General features: G+C 42.5%; 1 protein-coding gene across 1 annotated transcript in view; it reads left to right on the top strand.

Annotated features, from left to right (window-relative positions):
• Window positions 1-19,727, top strand: part of LOC311141552 (V-type proton ATPase 116 kDa subunit a 2-like) — a 34,775-nt gene that overhangs the window by 2,300 nt on the left and 12,748 nt on the right. The window lies entirely within an intron of this gene.

Here is a 19,727-nt window from a genome sequence, read left to right as displayed (position 1 = left end):
GAATGTGTTAACGGACAGCTAGATACAGTGAATTCATAAAGTTTTCAGACCCCTTGACTTTTTCCACATTTTGTTACATTACAGCCTTATTCTAAAATGGATAAAATCAAATAAATTCCTCATCAATCTACACACACTAACCCATAATAAAAAAGCGAAAAACAGGTTTTTAGAAATTTAGCAAATGTATTATAAACAGAAATACCTTATTTACATACAGTACCAGTCAAAGGTTTGGACACACCTACTAATTCCAGGGTTTTTCTTTATTTTTACTATTTTCTACATTATAGAATAATAGGGAAGACATCAAAACTATGAAATAACAAATATGGAATCATGTAGTAACCAAAAAAGTGTTAAACAAATCATAATATATTTTATATTTGAGATTCTTCAAATAGCTACCCTTTGCCTTGATGACAGCTTTGCACACTCTTGCCATTCTCTCAACCAGCTTCACCTGGAATGCTTTTCCAACAGTCTTGAAGGAGTTCCCACATATGCTGAGCACTCGTTGACTGCTTTTCCTTCACTCTGCGGTCCAACTCATCCCAAACCATCTCAATTGGGTTGAGGTCGGGTGATTGTGGAGGCCAGGTCATCTGATGCAGCACTCCATCATTCTCCTTCTTGGTCAAATAGCCCTTCATAGCCTGGAGGTGTGTTGGGTCATTGTCCTTTTCAAAAACAAATGATAGGTCCACTAAGCGCAAACCAGATGGGATGGTGTATCGCTATGGTAGCCATGCTGGTTAAGTATGCCTTGAATTCTAAATAAATCACAGACCGTGTCACCAGCAAAGCACCCCACACCATCACACCTTCTCCTCCGTGCTTCACGGTGGGAACCACACATGCGGAGATCATCCATTCACCTACTCTGCGTCTCACGCCAGTTGGAACCAAAAATCTCAAATTTGGACTCATCAGACCAAAGGATAGATTTCCACATGTCTAATGTCCATTGCTTGTGTTTCTTGGCCGAAGCAAGTCTCTTCTTCTTATTGGGGTCCTTTAGTAGTGGTTTCTTTGCAGCAATTCGACTATGAAGACCTGATTCACGCAGTCTCCTCCGAAAAGTTGCTGTTGAGATGTGTCTGGTACTTGAACTCTGTGAAGCATTTATTTGTGATGAAATCTGAGGTGCGGTTAGCTCTAATGAACTTATCCTCTGCAGCAGAGGTAACTCTGGGTCTTCCTTTCCTGTGGTGGTCCTCATGAGAGCCAGTTTCATCATAGCGCTTGATGGTTTTTGCGTCTGCACTTGAAGACATTTTCAAAGTTCTTGACATTTTCTGGATTGACTGACCTTAATGTCTTAAAGTAATGATGGACTGTGGGGTTGGAAAGTAATAAAGGGAAATATATATTTTTAAAGGATGTGTGTGTGTGTGTGTGTGTGTGTGTGTGTGTGTGTATAAACTCAGCAAAAAAAGAAACGTCCTCTCACTGTCAACTGCATTTATTTGCAGCAAACTAAGCATGTGTAAATATTTGTATGAACATCACAAGATTCAACAACTGAGACATAAACTGAGCAAGTTCCACAGACAGAAATGGAATAATGTGTACCTGAACAAAGGGGGTGTCAAAATCAAAAGTAACAGTCAGTATCTGGTGTGGCCACCAGCTGCATTAAGTACTGCAGTACATCTCCTCCTCATGGACTGCACCAGATTTGCCAGTTCTTGCTGTGAGATATAATAATAATAATAATAATAATAATATGCCATTTAGCAGACACTTTTATCCAAAGTGACTTACAGTCATGCGTGCATACATTTTTGTGTATGGGTGGTCCCAGGGATCGAACCCACTACATTGGCGTTACAAGCGCCGTGCTCTACCAGCTGAGCTACACCCCACTCTTCCACCAAGGCACCTGCAAGTTCCCAGACATTTCTGGGGGGAATGGCCCTAGCCCTCACCCTCTGATCCAACAGGTCCCAGATGTGCTCAATGGGATTGAGATCCGGGCTCTTCGCTGGCCATGGAAGAACACTGACATTCCTGTCTTGCAGGAAATCACGCACAGAACGAGCAGTATGGCTGGTGGCATTGTCATGCTGGAGGGTCATGTCAGGATGAGCCTGCAGGAAGGGTACCACATGAGGGAGGAGGATGTCTTCCCTGTAACGCACAGTGTTGAGATTGCCTGCAATGACGACAAGCTCAGTACGATGATGCTGTGACACACCGCCACAGACCATGACGGACCATCCACCTCCAAATCGATCCCGCTCCAGAGTACAGGCCTCGGTGTAACGCTCATTCCTTCGACGATAAACGCGACTCCGACCATCACCCCTGGTGAGACAAAACCGCGACTCGTCAGTGAAGAGCACTTTTTGCCAGTCCTGTCTGGGCCAGCGACGGTGGGTTTGTGCCCATAGGCAACGTTGTTGCCAGTGATGTCTGGTGAGGACCTGCCTTACAACAGGCCTACAAGCCCTCAGTCCGGCCTCTCTCAGCCTATTGCAGACAGTCTGAGCACTAATGGAGGGATTGTGCGTTCCTGGTGTAACTTGGGCAGTTGTTGTTGCCATCCTGTACCTGTCCCGCAGGTGTAATGTTCGGATGTACCGATCCTGTGCAGGTGTTGTTACACGTGGTCTGCCACTGCGAGGACGATCAGCTGTCCGTCCTGTCTCGCTGTAGCGCTGTCTTAGGTGTCTCACAGTACGGACGTTGCAATTTATTGCCCTGGCCACATCTGCAGTCCTCATGCCTCCTTGCAGTGTGTGTGTGTATGTATGTATGTATGTATGTATGTGTGTATGTATGTATGTGTGTATATATATATATATATATATATATATATATATATATACAGAGCCTTGCAAAAGTATTCATCCCCCTTGGCGTTTTTCCTATTTTTTTGCATTACAACCTGTATTTTAAATGGATTTTTATTTGGATTTAATGTAATGGACATACACAAAATAGTCCAAATTGGTGAAGTGAAATGAAAAAAATTACTTGTTTCAAATAAATTATAAAAAATTAATAACTGAAAAGTGGTGCGTGCATATGTATTCACCCCCTTTGCTATGAAGCCCCTAAATAAGATCTGGTGCAACCAATTACCTTCAGAAGTCACATAATTAGTTAAAGTCCAGAAAAAAGCCATTTGCTTAAAGAAAGAAATAAGCAAACACGTTTGGTGTTCGCCAAAACGCATGTGGGAGACTCCCCAAACATTTGGAAGACGATACTCTGGTCAGATGAGACTAAAATTGAGCTTTTTGGCCATCAAGGAAAACGCTATGTCTGGCGCAAACCCAACACCTCTCATCACCCCGAGAACACCATCCCCACAGTGAAGCATGTTGGTGGCAGCATCATGCTGTGGGGATGTTTTTCAGCGGCAGGGACTGGGAAACTGGTCAGAATTGAAGGAATGATGGATGGCACTAAATACAGGGAAATTCTTGAGGGAAACCTGTTCTTCCAGAGATTTGAGACTGGGACGGAGGTTCACCTTCCAGCAGGACAATGACCCACAAACATACTGCTAAAGCAACACTCGAGTGGTTTAAGGCAAAACATTTAAATGTCTTTTGAATGGCCTAGTCAAAGCCCAGACCTCAATCCAACTGAGAATCTGTGGTATGACTTAAAGATTGCTGTACACCAGCGGAACCCGTCCAACTTGAAGGAGCTGGAGCAGTTTTGCCTTGAAGAATGGGGAAAAAATCCCAGTGGCTAGATGTGCCAAGCTTATAGAGACATACCCAAGAGATTTACAGCTGTAATTGCTGCGAAAGGTGGCTCTACAAAGTATTGACTTTGGGGGGGTGAATAGTTATGCACGCTCAAGTTCTGTTTTTTTGTCTTATTTCTTGTTTGTTTCACCCCAAAAATTATTTTGCATCTTCAAAGTGGTAGGCATGTTGTGTAAATCAAATAATACAAACCCCCCAAAAATCTATTTAAATTCCAGGTTGTAAGGCAACAAAATAGTATATGTGTGTGTATTTATATGTGTATGTATGTGTGTGTGTACAGCTCTGGAAAAAATTGAGACCACTGCACATTTTCCTTAAATCAGCATCTCTACATGTATGACAGCCATTCCATTCCAGTGTCGGTTGAATTCCAACACAGGCACACCTCATTCTACTGAATTAGGTGATCACCTGAACCAAATCTTATTTAACGAGGAAAAGTATAAAAACCACTGCTGTGGTCATCACTATCCTCTTGCAATAGGACCAGCTGGATGGCAAAAACAGTGCTAATAGTACCTCAAACGTAATATTGATCAAGAAATAACTATTGACCATGCCAAAAGAGTTGAAAAGGAAAGTTTTGAGTGAGGAAAAGCAGGGTTCAATTCTGGCTTTACTGGCAGAGGGATACAGTGAGAGTCAGGTTGCTTCCATCCTTATAATTTCAAAGACGGCGGTTCATAAGAACAAGGTCAAGCAGCAGACATTGGGGACAACAAAGCTACAGACCGGCAGAGGGTCGAAAACGACTCTCTACTGACCGGGATGACCGCCAACTCATTCGAATGTCACTCAACAACCGTAGGATGACATCAAGTGACCTACAAAAAGAATGGCAAACGGCAGCTGGGGTGAAGTGCACGGCGAGGACGGTTTGAAGTAGGCTCCTAGGGGCAGGGCTGAAGTCGTGCAAAGCTAGAAAAAAGCCCTTCATCAATGAGAAGCAAAGAAGAGCCAGGCTGAGGTTTGCAAAATACCATAAGGATTGGACCGTAGAGGACTGAAGTAAGGTCGTCTTCCCTGAGTCTAATTTCCAGCTTTGCCCAACACCTGGTCGTCTAATGGTTAGACGGAGACCTGGAGAGGCCTACAAGCCACAGTGTCTCGCACCCACTGTGAAATTTGGTGGAGGATCGGTGATGATCTGGGGGTGCTTCAGCAAGGCTGGAATCGGGCAGATTTGTCTTTGTGAAGGATGCATGAATCAAGCCACGCACAAGGTTGTCCTGATAGAAAACTTGCTTCCTTTTGCTCTGACATTGTTCCCCAACTCTGAGGATTGGTTTTTCCAGCAGGACAATGCGCCATGCCACACAGCCAGGTCAATCAATGTGTGGATGGAGGACCACCAGATCCAGACCCTGTCATGGCCAGCTCAATCTCCAGACTTGAACCCTATTGATAACTTCTGGAATGTGATCAAGAGGAAGATGGATGGTCACAAGCCATCAAAAAAGCAGAGCTGCTTGAATCTTTGCGCCAGGAGTGGCATAAAGTCACCCAACATCAATGTGAAAGACTGGTGGAGAGCATGCCAAGACACATGAAAGATGTGATTGAAAATCAGGGTTATTCCACCAAATATTGATTTCTGAACTCTTCCTAAGTTAAAACATTAGTATTGTGTTGTTTTAAAATGAACATTAACTTATTTTCTTTGCATTATTCGAGGTCTGACAACACTGCATCTTTTTTGTTATTTTGACCAGTTGTCATTTTCTGCAAATAAATGCTCTAAATGACAATATTTTTATGTATGTATTTGCGAGAAAAACATATGGGGGATTGGAAGTGATGCAGACAATTACATTGATGGAAGTTACAATCTATCTGCAATATTAAAGCTGATGATGGACTGTCGTTTCTCTTTGCTTATTTGAGCTGTTCTTGTCATAATATGGACTTGGTCTTTTACCAAATAGGGCTATCTTCTGTATACTACCCCTACCTTGTCACAACACAACTGATTGGCTTAAACTTATTAATTTGTGGAATTTCTTTCCTTCTTAACTTTTAACAAGGCACACCTGTTAATTGAAATACATTCCAGGTGACTACCTCATGAAGCTGGTTGAGAGAATGCCAAGAGTGTGCAAAGCTGTCATCAAGGCAAAGGGTGGCTACTTTGAAGAATCTTTAACACTTTTTTCGTTAATACATGATGTTATTTCATAGTTTTGATGTCTTCACTATTATTCTACAATGTTGAAAATAGTAAAAATAAAGAAAAACCCTTGCATGAGTAGGTGTATCCAAACTTTTGACTGGTACTGTAAGTATTCAGACCCTTTGCTATGAGACTCGAAATTGAGCTCCAATGCATCCTGTTTCCATTTATCATCCTTGAGATGTTTCTACAGCTTGATTGGAGACCACCTGTGGTAAATTCAATTGATTGGACATGATTTGGAAAGGCACACACCTGTCTGTATAAGGTCCCACAGTTGACAGTGCATGTCAGAGCAAAAACCAAGCCATGAGGTCAAAGGAATTGTCTGTAGAGCTCCGAGACAGGATTGTGTCGAGGCACAGTTCTGGGGAAGGGTACCAAAACATTTCTGCAGCATTGAAGGTCCCCAAAAACACAGTGGCCTCCATCATTCTTAAATGGAAGAAGTTTGGAACCAGCAAGACTCTTCCTAAAGCTGGCCGCCCGGTCAAACGCCTGGCCAAACTGAGCAATCGAGGGAGAAGGGCCTTGGTCAGGGAGGGGACCAAGAACCCGATGGACACTCTGACAGAGCTCTATAGTTCATCTGTGGAGATGGGAGAACATTCCAGAAGGACAACCATCTCTGCAGCACTCCACCAATCAGGCGTTTATGGTAGAGTGGCCAGACTGAAGCGGCGACCCAGTAAAAGGCACATGAAAGGCCGTTTGGAGTTTGCCAAAAGGCACCTAAAGACTCTATGAGAAACAAGATTCTCTGTTCTGATGAAACCAAGATTGAACCATTTGGCCTGAATGTCAAGGGTCACGTCTGGAGGAAACCTGGCACCATCCCTACGGTGAAGCATGGTGGTGTTAGCATCCTGTTGTGGGTATGTTTTTCAGCGGCAGGGACTGGGAGACTGGTCAGGATCGAGGGAAAGATGAATGATGCAAAGTACAGAGAGGCCTTGATGAAAACCTACTCCAGAGCGCTCAGGACCTCCGACTGGGGTGAAGGTTCACCTTCCAACAGGACAATGACCCTAAGCACACAGCCAAGACAACATGCTTTGTCATTAAGGGGTATTGTGTGTAGATGGATGAGGGGGAAAAAACAATGTAATACATTTTAGAATAAGTCTGTAACGTAACAATGTAGAAAAAGTCAAGGGGTCTGCACAATAACTGCACAATAAATAATGCTGTAACTGAAAATTGCACACCCAAGGTAGAGCTAGAATAGATTTTGTACCGTGTGTTGTGATTCTCACCAATTGTATTGTCTTCTCACACTATTCAAACCCCACAATCAATAAACATCTTATGAAGCTCTCTTAGCCTATATATCACGTTTCAAACAAATAATCTAAACTAAAAACTGGTATTTCTGTGCGTCACTGACAATCGCTAATCAATATCCAAAAACAGCACACTTTTTTTTTTCTGTGAACCTGCACATCTTCTCTCATTTGTGGCACCAAAGTGAGGGTTTATAGCAGGGGAAACAGTGTTGCAGTAGTCTAGTGTGTGGTGCGGGAAATGACAAGCGAACCTGGGGAGCTTTGTGTTCACATTGTCCTAAAAAAAAATTTACCGGACCGCGGAATTCAAGCAAACCGAAATCAGACCACCTCTCGAGATGGTGTCAGTTCGCTTTGGGGGCTCTTAGTTGTAAATATGGAAGTGAGTGTTCATAGCTACTATGGATTACTTGTTTGGAATGTTGTTTTCAAGCCATGCTAGCTAGTGTAGCTAGCTTGTTACCTAGCTGACTGCACCAGGCATTTGTTTGTTTCATTTTATTTAAAATGTTGCTTCGCTATTAAGTTGTAGCTAGCTATATGTATCCTTGACCTTGTGTTATATTTCTGATGTCTGTGATCTTAAAACCGTGCATATAATTGGCTAGTCAGCTACTTCACTTCACAATAGTGGCACGGAATAGCCATGATCATTATTTGACGACAAAGCTGTAGCTAGAAAATATTTTTGAACAAAAATATTGCGGCTTTTTCAGTTATGACAGGGATCGATCGACATCAACGCCTACCAAGCGGGGTGTGTTTCCAGCCCCACCATTGTCAAGTATTGAATCAGATCGGGAAGCAGAATTTAGCAAAGTATTTTTGGCCATGTCTGTTCCAACATCGTATTTCCCATAGCTGGCCAAGAACAATAATGTTTCTACTAAAAATAAAGTAGACGTCTTCTAATGCTAGGCATCTATGTGGCTAAGCTGTTTAGGAAAATTAACTACCCGGGATTTTCTTTGCTTAATGATGGCATACTATCCCAATAGATTAGCCTACTGCACAGAGATATTACTATGTTATTCCTCATTTGAGCTGTCTGGCTGAGATGTAGCCCGAAAGCTACACATGTATTGAGTATAAGACTGTGACATGACATTGTATTAAATGACTGGAAACATTGTGTGCCTAATAGCCTCCTCCAATTATCATTCATCCTAAACTGAATGTATTTACCCTGGAAATATAAGATTGGTGGTCATCAAAGGCAATTCTGTCCCAGTTGTCAAATGGTAAAATCGGATTCGAGATTGGGATTGATGGAGCATATTCAATTTTTTTGAATCTCTAGGTCAGGGATGGGCAACTCCAGTCCTCGGGGGCTTGATTGGTGACACAGCTTTGCCCCAGCCCCAGCTGACACACCTGACTCCAATAATCAACTAATCATGGTCTTCAGTTTAGAATGCAATTAGTTTAATCAGGTGTGATAGCATTTTTTTTTTAAATAAAGGGCTGGGGGAAAGTGTGACACCAATCAGGCCCCAGAGGACGGGAGTTGCCCATCCCTGATCTAGGTCTACATCTGAGCTGGAGTCCTTCTAGAACCACATACTCATGTACATGGTTTACTTTCCATCCTCCAGTCTGAGGCTGGAACCCTGCTGGTAGCACTTGTAACCATCATAACCATCGTCCTGCCTCAGAGAATGTGGAGGGCAACAAGATGTAAGTGTCAAAACTATAGTTCTGCACTGATAGAATAATATTTGGTCATTATTTGGTCTATAGAATTTCATTTCTATCTTCAGCTACAGGAGACTCTTTTTTTTTTTTTTTTTTTTACCTTTATTTAACTACAGGAGACTCTACAATAACAAGTCACGAAGGTGAAGTGTCTCAGCATTGAAAACTTGAGAGGACTACACCTACATCCCAGAACTTCAGTGGGCAGTGTTAAGAAGACTGGGCTCTCAATTGGGGCTACCAAGAAGAATGACCCTGAGATCAAATTAACCAAGACTCCATGAAGTGCTGTCACCAACAACGGCTGAGCTGCTACAACTTCGAGGAGATATTGCCACGCAACACAGGATGCACATCTTTTGAATGGGGAAGGAGCTTTCCCTTATGTCAGACTTGGTGGTTCCTGGGAAAGTGTGAAAACATTTCTGAGTACGCTCTCGGTTTTTGAAAGAGGGTGGCTTACAACAAAACATAAATCATATGTAAATAAGGGAAGTTTGTGTGGGCAACAAACTTGTGTAAGAAACAATATTTGTGTGTTCTTTTATCTAGCATATAGGCATCATTATTGTAATTTTGAAATGGTTTTAGAGTTATTTACTAAACTGATTTCCTTTATGCTCCTGACGGTTTTCACTTCAAATTAGTAGACTTACAGGAGGGTACACATCTAGAAAGATGGATGGACTACTCTGGTGTAAATACAGTACAAAACAAGTCAGTCTAAGAAACAATATTTGTGTGTTCTTTTATCTAGCATATAGGCATCATTATTGTAATTTTGAAATGGTTTTAGAGTTATTTACTAAACTGATTTCCTTTATGCTCCTGACGGTTTTCACTTCAAATTAGTAGACTTACAGGAGGGTACACATCTAGAAAGATGGATGGACTACTCTGGTGTAAATACAGTACAAAACAAGTCAGTCAGATTACACAGATTATGTCAAATAAAGGTTTATTAGGGTAGTCTCTAACCTCAAAATAATAACGAGCGTAGTGTAAGGAAAATATACTTTTAAAAATATATATTTTTGAAATGATACAAAACATACAAACGACAGCATACAAACATCAATGATATCACCCTGCCCAGACCCACATGCTCACACCCCCACCTCCAGCGCCTGCATCATTCTCCACCACATGGCCTCAAACTGCACCATTTTGTTTCTCTCTGTTGGAAAACATTTGGATAAAGTACTGAACTGATATCACCCAGACCTAGGAAAAAAATCACAAACTACTTAAAGATATCACCAAATTGAATATTTTTCCTAATTGGGATCCAAGTGAAGAGTAAAGTACAGTGTAGTCGTGGAAAGTGTTCAACTCGGGTTAAAGTTCTCCACTGCAACGGATTTCCGTCATTGATTCAGGAGAGGTCGTTTTTGAGAGATCCTGGGGGGGTTGGAGATGACATAGCCTAATACAAACCGAAGCATGTCTGTTTTGCGAAATATACACTATGTATGTGGACACCCCTTCACATTAGTGGATTCTTCCATTTCAGCCACACCCGTTGCTGACAGGTGTATAAAATCAAGTACACCGCCATGCAATCTCCATAGACAAACACTGGCAGTAGAATGGCTCGTACTGAAAAGCTCAGTGACTTTCAACGTGGCATCGTCATAGGATGCCACCTTTCCAACAAGTCAGTTTGTCAAATTTCTGCCCTGCTAGAGCTGCACCGGTCAACTGTAAGTGCTGTTATTGTGAAGTGGAAACGTCTAGGAGCAACAACGGCTCAGCCGCGAAGTGGTAGGCCACACAAGCTCACAGAACGGGACCGCCGAGTGCTGAAGTGTGTAAATATTGTCTGTCCTCGGTTGCAACACTCACTACCGAGTTCCAAACTGCCTCAGGAAGAAACGTCAGCACAAGAACTGTTCGTCGGGAGCTTCATGAAATGGGTTTCCATGGCCGAGTAGCCGCACACAAGCCCAAGATCACCATGCGCAATGCCAAGCGTCTGCTGGAGTGGTGTAAAGCTCACCGCCACTGGACTCAGGAGCAGTGGAAACACGTTCTCTGGATTGATGAATCACGCTTCACCATCTGGCAGTCCGACGGACGAATCTGGGTTTGGAGAACGATACCTGCCCGAATGCTTAGTGCCAACTGTAAAGTTTGGTGGTGGAGGAATAATGGTCTGGGGCTGTTTTTCATGATTCGGCTAGGCCCATTTGTTCCAGTGAAGGGAAATCTTAACGCTACAGCATACAATGACATTCTAGACAATTCTGTGCTTCCAACTTTGTGGCAACAATTTTTGGAAGGCCCTCTCCTGTTTCAGCAAGACGACGACCGCGTGCACAAAGCTAGGTCCATACAGAAATGGTTTGTTGAGATCGGTGTGGAAGAACTTGACTGACCTGCACAGGGCCCTGACCTCAACCCCATCTAACACCTTTGGGATGAATTGGAACGCCGACTGCGAGCCAGGCCTAATCGCCCAACATCAGTGCCCGACCTCACTAATGCTCTTGTGGCTGAATGGAAGCAAGTCACTGCAGCAATGTTCCAACAGCGAGTGGAAAGCCTTCCCAGAAGAGTAGAGGCTGTTATAGCAGCAAAGGTGGGACGAACTCCATATTAATGGCCATGATTTTGGAATAAGATGATTGACGAGCAGGTGTCCACATACATTCGGTCATGTGTATATTCCCAAATAAATGTGTTCTAAATGTGTTTATTTTCTCTGTTACGCTTTGTGCACTGAACTGACTGGTGATGCGCGTGTAGACATATCCACTTGGCGGGCAGGTTTAGGGTCAATAAATATTGTGTGGGTGAAGGCCAGGTGCATGGCGTGCGGGTTGAATAAAGAGAAAATGTATCATTCTTGTGCAATTTATATCTATAGGCTACATTGAGGTTTGACTTTCATTATTTTAGGCTATCTGGCATTCGTGCGTGGGCCTAACTGCACGCGCCAACTCTAGCCTACTGTTCAGATGGGTTAAATGGAAACTGAACTCTGGACGCTGACTGTAGGTCTATAACCTCTCACATCGCTTTAGTATTAAATCCTGCAGAATTAAGCATTTCTTGCAGTAAAATGATACACCAAACAAGGCAACTAGATTTAAGCATTCACCGATGTCAACTACACTGATGTCAACTAGATTGAAGCGTTCATTCTATCGATTTATGACATTCTGGTGAGCAAGGGTTTATTTCGTCTTAGGGCAACACATTGAGTATACCAAACATTAGAAACACCTTCCTAATATTGAGTTGCACCCCTCCCTTCAGAATATCCTCAAAGCGTTGCACAGGGATGCTGGCCCATGTTGACTCCAATGCTTCCCACATTTGTTAAGTTGGCTGGATGTCCTTTGGAATGGTGGTCCATTTTTGATACACATGGGAAACTGTTGAGTGTGAAAAACCCAGCAGCGTTGCTGTTCTTGACACAAACCGGTGCGCCTGGCACCTACTATCATACCCTGTTCAAATGCACTTAAATATTTTGTCTTGCCCATTCACCCTCTGAATGGCACACACACAAACCATGTCTCAAGGCTTAAAAATCCTTCTATAACATGTCTCCTCCCCTTCATCTACACTGATTTGAAATTGATTGATTGATCAATAAGGGATCATATAGCTTTCACCTGGTCAGTCTGTAATGGAAAGAGCAGGTGTTCTTAATGTTTTGTACACTCAGTGTATAATGACCATAGAGAAGCTGCATGCATCTAATTATAGACAAGTTGACTAACAAATAGCCTACCAAAATGTCGGAAATTATAAGCAGAAACATATCTACAGTGAACAAAAATATAAACGCAACATGTAATGTGTTGGTCCCATGTTTCATGAGCTAAAATAAAAGATCCCAGAAATGTTCCATACGCAGAAAAAGCTTATTTCTCTCAAATTTTGTGCACAAATTTGTTTACATCCTTGTTAGTGAGCTCATCTCATTTGCCAAGATAATCCATCCACCTGACAGGTGTGGCATATCAAGGAGCTGATTAAACAGTATGATCATTACACAGGTGCACTTTGTGCTGGAGACAATAAAAGGCAACTCTAAAATGTGCAGTTTTGTCACACAACACAATGCCACAGATGTCTCAAATTTTGAGGGAGCGTGCAATTGGCATGCTGACTGCAGGAATGTCCACCAGAGCTGTTGCCAGATAATTTAATTTTCATTTCTCTACCATAAGCAACCTCCAACATCGTTTTAGAGAATTTGGCATTATGTCCAATCGGCCTCACAACTGCAGACCACGTGTATGGCGTCGTGTGGGCGAGCTGTATGCTGTTGTGAACAGTGTCCCATGGTGGGGTTATGGGATGGGTAGGTATAAGCAATGGACAACGAACATAATTGCATTTTATCGATGGCAAATTAAATGCACAGAAATACCGTGACGAGATCCTGAGGCCCATTTCTTTTAAGGTATCTGTGACCAACTGATGCATATCTTTATTCCCAGTCATGTGAAATCCATAGATTAGGGGCTAATTAATTTATTTCAATTGACTGATTTCCTCATATGAACTCTAACTCAGTAGTCATTGAAATTGTTACATGTTGCGTTTTATATGTTTGTATAATTCAGTCAAATCGTTCCGCTGTGTCTGACTAGCTTTCAGCACATTTTCTGTATTAGCGGGTTAAGGTCGGGTGCGAGCTTCCGATTTTCACTATCGCATAAAGTCGGTCAGGTGCGGGTGAACGAACAGCTGAAACGCGCACCACTAGAACTGACATGCATGATTATTGATGACATTCCGATGTTCAGATGAAGGTAATAAAATGGTCTATAATGCACAGCACACCATCGCTCAACTCAGACAGCGGTGTGTAGCCTACTGTAACTTTATCTTTATCACTCAGGATGTAACTTTCCAGTGCTACTAGTTTTGCCATGTAGGCCTAATGTTATTAAAACAAAATCAGACAACCCTAGTCAGCTTGTGTATTCTATGCGAGATAAATATTCCTTGAGGCACATTCAAGTTGCGAGAGCCGTAAGAGGGGAAACGTCCTATTCTGACAAGCAGTCAATGCACAACAATTCATAATGCAATTGCGGGAAAACACTTCCCTGAAAGCAGTTTTGGCAAATGTAGTTTGAAAGCAGTGTTGGCCTTTGTTAAAAAAAGATGGGGATCCCAGTTTTACATTGCTACCACATTTATTTATCTACTCCTTCAATTGCGGGTGTAGCATCGTTTTACAAATGCAGTTTTACAACCAGAGTTTCAAGCATGGCTTAGGCTCAGCCGCACTACAGAGCTCTTAAAGGGGAAATGTCCTCTTAAAAGGGCAATTACATACTTTGTAATTGAAACAAAACAAAAGTCGAATTTTGAGTGAATAATTATTTTTATATTCATATTTATTATAGAAAATAATTGATTATAATAACAATCAGGAGGTTGTGTCCAATGGGGTAAATGCAGATTGATGCCGGTAACTGAACTAAATGACTATCGCCCCGTAGCATTCACTTCTGTCATTATGAAGTGCTTTGAGAGCCTAGTCAAGGATCATATCACCTCCACCTTACCCGACACCCTATACCGCCCCAATAGATCCACGGATGATGCCATCGCACTGCACACTGCCCTATCCCATCTGGACAAGAGGAATACCTATGTAAGAATGCTGTTCATTGACTACAGCTCATCATTCAACAACATAGTCCCCTCCAAGCTCAGGACCCTGGGACTGAACACCTCCCTCTGCAACTGGTTCCTGGACTTCCTGACTGGCCGCCCCCAGGCGGTCAAAGTAGGCAACAACACATCTGCCACACTGACCATCAACACGGGGGTGTGTGCTTAGTTCCCTCCTGTACTCCCTGTTCACGACTGCATAGCCGCGCACGACTCCCAACACCAAGTTTGCTGACGACACGACGGTGATAGGACTGATCGACGACGATGAAGCAGAATATAGGGAGGAAGTCCGAGACCTGGCAGTGTGGTGCCAGGACAACAACCATTCCCTTAACATCAGCCAGACAGAGGAGCTGATCGTGGACTACAGGAACTGGAGGGGCGAGCACGCCCCCATCCACATTGATGGGGCTGTAGTGGAGCAGGTCGAGAGCTTCAAGTTCCTCGGTGTTCACATCAGTAAGGAATTAACATGGTCCACACAGTTGTGAACAGGGCACGACAGCGTCTTTCCCACCTCAGGAGGCTGAAAAGATTTGTCATGGGCCCTCAGATCCTCAAAAAGCTATACAACTGCACCATTGAGAGCATCTTGACTGGCAGCATTACCGCTTGGTATGGCAACTGCAAGGCATCCGACCGCAAGGCGGTACATAGGGTGGTGAGTACGGCCCAGTACATCATTGGGGCCGAGCTCCCTGCCACCCATGACCTCTATATACCAGGTGGCGTAAGAGGAACGCCCAACAAATTGTCAAGACTCCAGCCACCCAAGCCGTAGACTATTTTCTCTGCTTCCGCACGGCAAGCGGTACCAGTGCATCAAGTGTGGAACCAACATGACCCTGAACAGCTTCTACCCCCAAGCCATAAGACTGCTAAATAGCTAATCAAATGACTACCCAGACTACCTGCATTTACCCTTTTTTGCACTAACTCTCTTGCACTGATTCTATGCACACACACTGGACTCTACCCACACACTCACACATACACTGACACCCCAACACACACTCACTTTTTTACACTAACTCTCCCACACTGGCTCTATACACACACGACTCTACTCACACTCACAAATACTTATACCCCAATACACACACACACACACACACACTACATACGCCCACACACACACAATCACTCACACACATTCACACTCACCACATACGCTGCTGCTACTGTCTTATCTATCCTCTTGACTAGTCACTTTACCTCTACTGTATGTACATAGCTACCTCAATTACCTCGTAGCCCTGCATATCGACTCAGTATTGGTACTCTCTGTATAGACAGTGCCTTCAGAAAGTATTCACAGCCCTTGACTTTTTCTGTTGTATTAAAGCCTGAATTTAAAATGGATTAAATTGAGATTTCTTTTGTCACTGGCCTACACATAATGTCAAAGTGGAATTATATTTTTTGAAATGTTTACAAATTAATAAAAAATGAAAAGCTGAAATGTCTTGTCAATAAGTATTTAACCCCTTTGTTATGGCAAGCCTAAATCACTACAAAGATACAGGCGTCCTTCCTAACTCAGTTGCCGGAGAGGAAGAAAACCGCACAGGGATTTCACCATGATGACAATGGTGACTTTAAAACAGTTAGAGTTTATGCCTGTGATAGGAGAACTGAGGATGGATCAACAACATTGTAGTTACTCCACAATACTAACCTAATTGACAGAGTGAAAAGAAGGAAGCCTGTACAGAATACAAATATTCCAAAACATGGATCCTGTTTGCAACAAAAGTAATACTGCTAAAAATGTGGCAAAGCAATTAACTTTTTGTCCTGAATACAAATTGTTATGTTTGGGTCAAATCCAATACAACACATTACTGAGTACCACTCTCCATATTTTCAATCATAGTGGTGGCTGCATCATGTTATGGGTATGCTTGTAATTGTTAAGGACTGGTGAGTTTTTCAGAATAAGAAGGAAACGGAATAGAGCAAAGCACAGGCAAAATCCTAGAGGAAACCCTGGTTCAGTCTGCTTTTCACTAGACCTGTGAGATGAATTCACCTTTCAGCAGGACAATAACTTAAAACACAAGGCCAAATCTACACTGGAGTTGCTTACCAAGAAGACAGTGAATGCTCCTGAGTGGCCAAGTTACAGTTTTGACTTAAATCCTCTTGAAAAGAGCTTGAAGAATTTTGAAAATAATAATGAGCAAATATTGTACATTCCAGGTGTGGAAAGCTCTAAGAGATTTACCCAGAAAGACTCACAGCTGTGATCGCTGCCAAATGTGATTCTAACATGCATTGATTCAGTCGTGTAAATACTTATGTAAATGAGATTTTCAATACATTGGCAACAATTTCTAAAAACATGTTTTCACTTTGTCATTATGGGGTATTGTCATTACACCTGTTGTACACCTGTTTAAGAAGCATGTGACAAATAACATTTGGTTTGAATTTATGAAATGTTTTGTTTTTCTGTCTTGAATAAAAGTAATAATGGAAAATAATAATGTCTGGGTCTTGACTTGTTTATTAAATTGTATTATGTGGTCTATGTTTGTGTAGCCAGAAGGCAGACATTTCATTTATTTTATGCTGTGACTAAATACATTTTTTTAAACAAAACCTTGAGATGATAATTAAATGTATTGCTAGAATAGGCCCACCATTTGATTTTCAGGCTAACGAATGATAATGAATGCAATAAGTCAATATTAGCTGTTATATATAAAATATAGCATACCTTAGAATGGCACATGATTTACAGCGGGTTTAGATTCGTGGGCAATTGATCAACTGCAGCGCTATCCATGGTTCTGAATCTCCACTACGGCTTATCTGTTTGAATCGGATATGTTCCCTCTGACAAAATCCCTACAATATGCAAAGTAAAAACAGCCACAGGTGATCTATACTGAACAAAAATATAAACGCAACATGCAACAATTGCAAAGATTTTACTGAGTTACAGTTCATAAATTAAAAAGGCCCTAATCTATTGATTTCACATGACCGGGCAGGGATGCAGCCATGGGTGGGCCTTGGAGCCCCCCCCAAGACGATTCCGCAGGTGAAGAAGCCGGATGTGGAGTTCCTGGGCTGGCGTGGTTACACGTGGTCTGCGGTTGTGAGGTCGGTTGCACATACAGTGGCTTGCGAAAGTATTCACCCCCCTAGGCATTTTTCCTATTTTGTTGCCTTACAACCTGGAATTAAAATGGATTGTTTGGGGTTTTGTATCATTTGGGGTTTTGTATCAGTTATGCATTTGAGCGTGCATAACTATTCAGACCCCCAAAGTCAATACTTTGTAGAGCCACCTTATGCAGCAATTACAGCTGCAAGTCTCTTGGGGTATGTCTCTATAAGCTTGGCACATCTAGCCACTGGGATTTTTTCCCATTCTTCAAGGCAAAACTGCTCCAGCTCCTTCAAGTTAGATGGGGTCCGCTGGTGTACAGCAATCTTTAAGTCATACCACAGATTCTCAATTGGATTGAGGTCTGGGCTTTGACTAGGCCATTCCAAGACATTTAAATGTTCAGCCTTAAACCACTCAAGTGTTGCTTTAGCAGTATGCTTAGGGTCATTGTCCTGCTGGAAGGTAAACCTCCGTCCCTGTCTCAAATCTCTGGAAGACTGAAACAGGTTTCCCTCAAGAATTTCCCTGTATTTAGCGCCATCCATCATTCCTTCAATTCTGACCAGTTTCACAGTCCCTGCCGATGAAAAACATCCCCACAGCATGATGCTGCCACCACCATGCTTCACTGTGGGGATGGTGTTTACGGGGTGATGAGAGGTGTTGGGTTTGCGCCAGACATAGCGTTTTCCTTGATGGCCAAAAAGCTCAATTTTAGTCTCATCTGACCAGAGTACCTACTTCCAAATGTTTGGGGAGTCTCCCACATGCAGTTTGCTTATTTTCGGGCCACTCTTCCGTAAAGCCCAGCTCTGTGGAGTGTACGGCTTAAAGTGGTCCTATGGACAGATACTCCAATCTCCACTGTGGAGCTTTGCAGCTCCTTCAGGGTTATCTTTGGTCTCTTTGTTGCCTCTCTGATTAATGCACTCCTTGCCTGGTCTGTGAGTTTTGGTGGGTGGCCCTCTCTTGGCAGGTTTGTTGTGTTGGCATATTCTTTCAATTTTTAAATATTGGATTTAATGGTGCTCCGTGGGATGTTTCGGATATTTTTTTATAACCCAACCCGGATCTGTACTTCTCCACAACTTTGACCCTGACCTGTTTGGAGAGCTCCTTGGTCTTCATGGTGCCGCTTGCTTGGTGGTGCCCCTTGCTTAGTGGTGTTGCAGACTCTGGGGCCTTTCAGAACAGGTGTATATATACTCAGATCATTTGACACTTAGAATGCACACAGGTGGACTTTATTTAACTAATTATGTGACTTCTGAAGGTAATTGGTTGCATCAGATCTTATTTAGGGGCTTCATAGCAAAAGGGGTGAATACATATGCACGCACCACTTTTCCGTTATTTATTTTTTTGAATTTTCTGAAACAAGTTATGTTTTTCGTTTCACTTCACCAATTTGAAATAATAACAAAATAGGAAAAACGCCAAGGGGGATGAATACTTTTGCAAGGCACTGTACTGCCGAGTTCTCTAAAACGACGTTGGAGGTTGCTTATGGTTGAGAAATTAACATTCAATTCTCTAGCAACTGCTCTGGTGGACATTCCTGCAGTCAGCATGCCAATTGCACGCTCCCTCAAAACTTGAGACATCTGTGGCATTGTGTTGTGTGACAACTGCACATTTTAGAGTGGCCTTTTATTGTCCCCAGCACATGTGTAATGATCATGCTGTTTAATCAGCTTCTTGATATGCCACACCTGTCAGGTGGATGGATTATCTTGGCAAAGGAGAAATGCTCACTAACAGGGATGTAAACAAATTTGAGCACAACATTTGAGTGAAATAAGCTTTTTGTGCGAATGGAACATTCCTGGGAATTTGTATTTCAGCTCATGTGACCAACACTTTACATGTTGCGTTTATATTTTTGTTCAGTGTAGTTACAGTTTGATGTTCACAAATAAATATTTGCCAGCTAGATATCTTATACCTATTAAGTTAACTGTCTAAAATGCGCTAAATGCTCTGCAGTTGTGCATTTGGTTTGCTAATTTATCTAGCTATGGGGTTAGCTTCTTCCAAAATCAGGCTTTGCTTGGTAACCGCAGAGAAGCACCTCC

Source organism: Coregonus lavaretus, assembly GCF_964263955.1.
Source record: "Coregonus lavaretus genome assembly, chromosome: 14".
Lineage (NCBI taxonomy): Eukaryota > Metazoa > Chordata > Actinopteri > Salmoniformes > Salmonidae > Coregonus > Coregonus lavaretus.
This window is presented reverse-complemented; position numbering and strand designations above follow the sequence as displayed.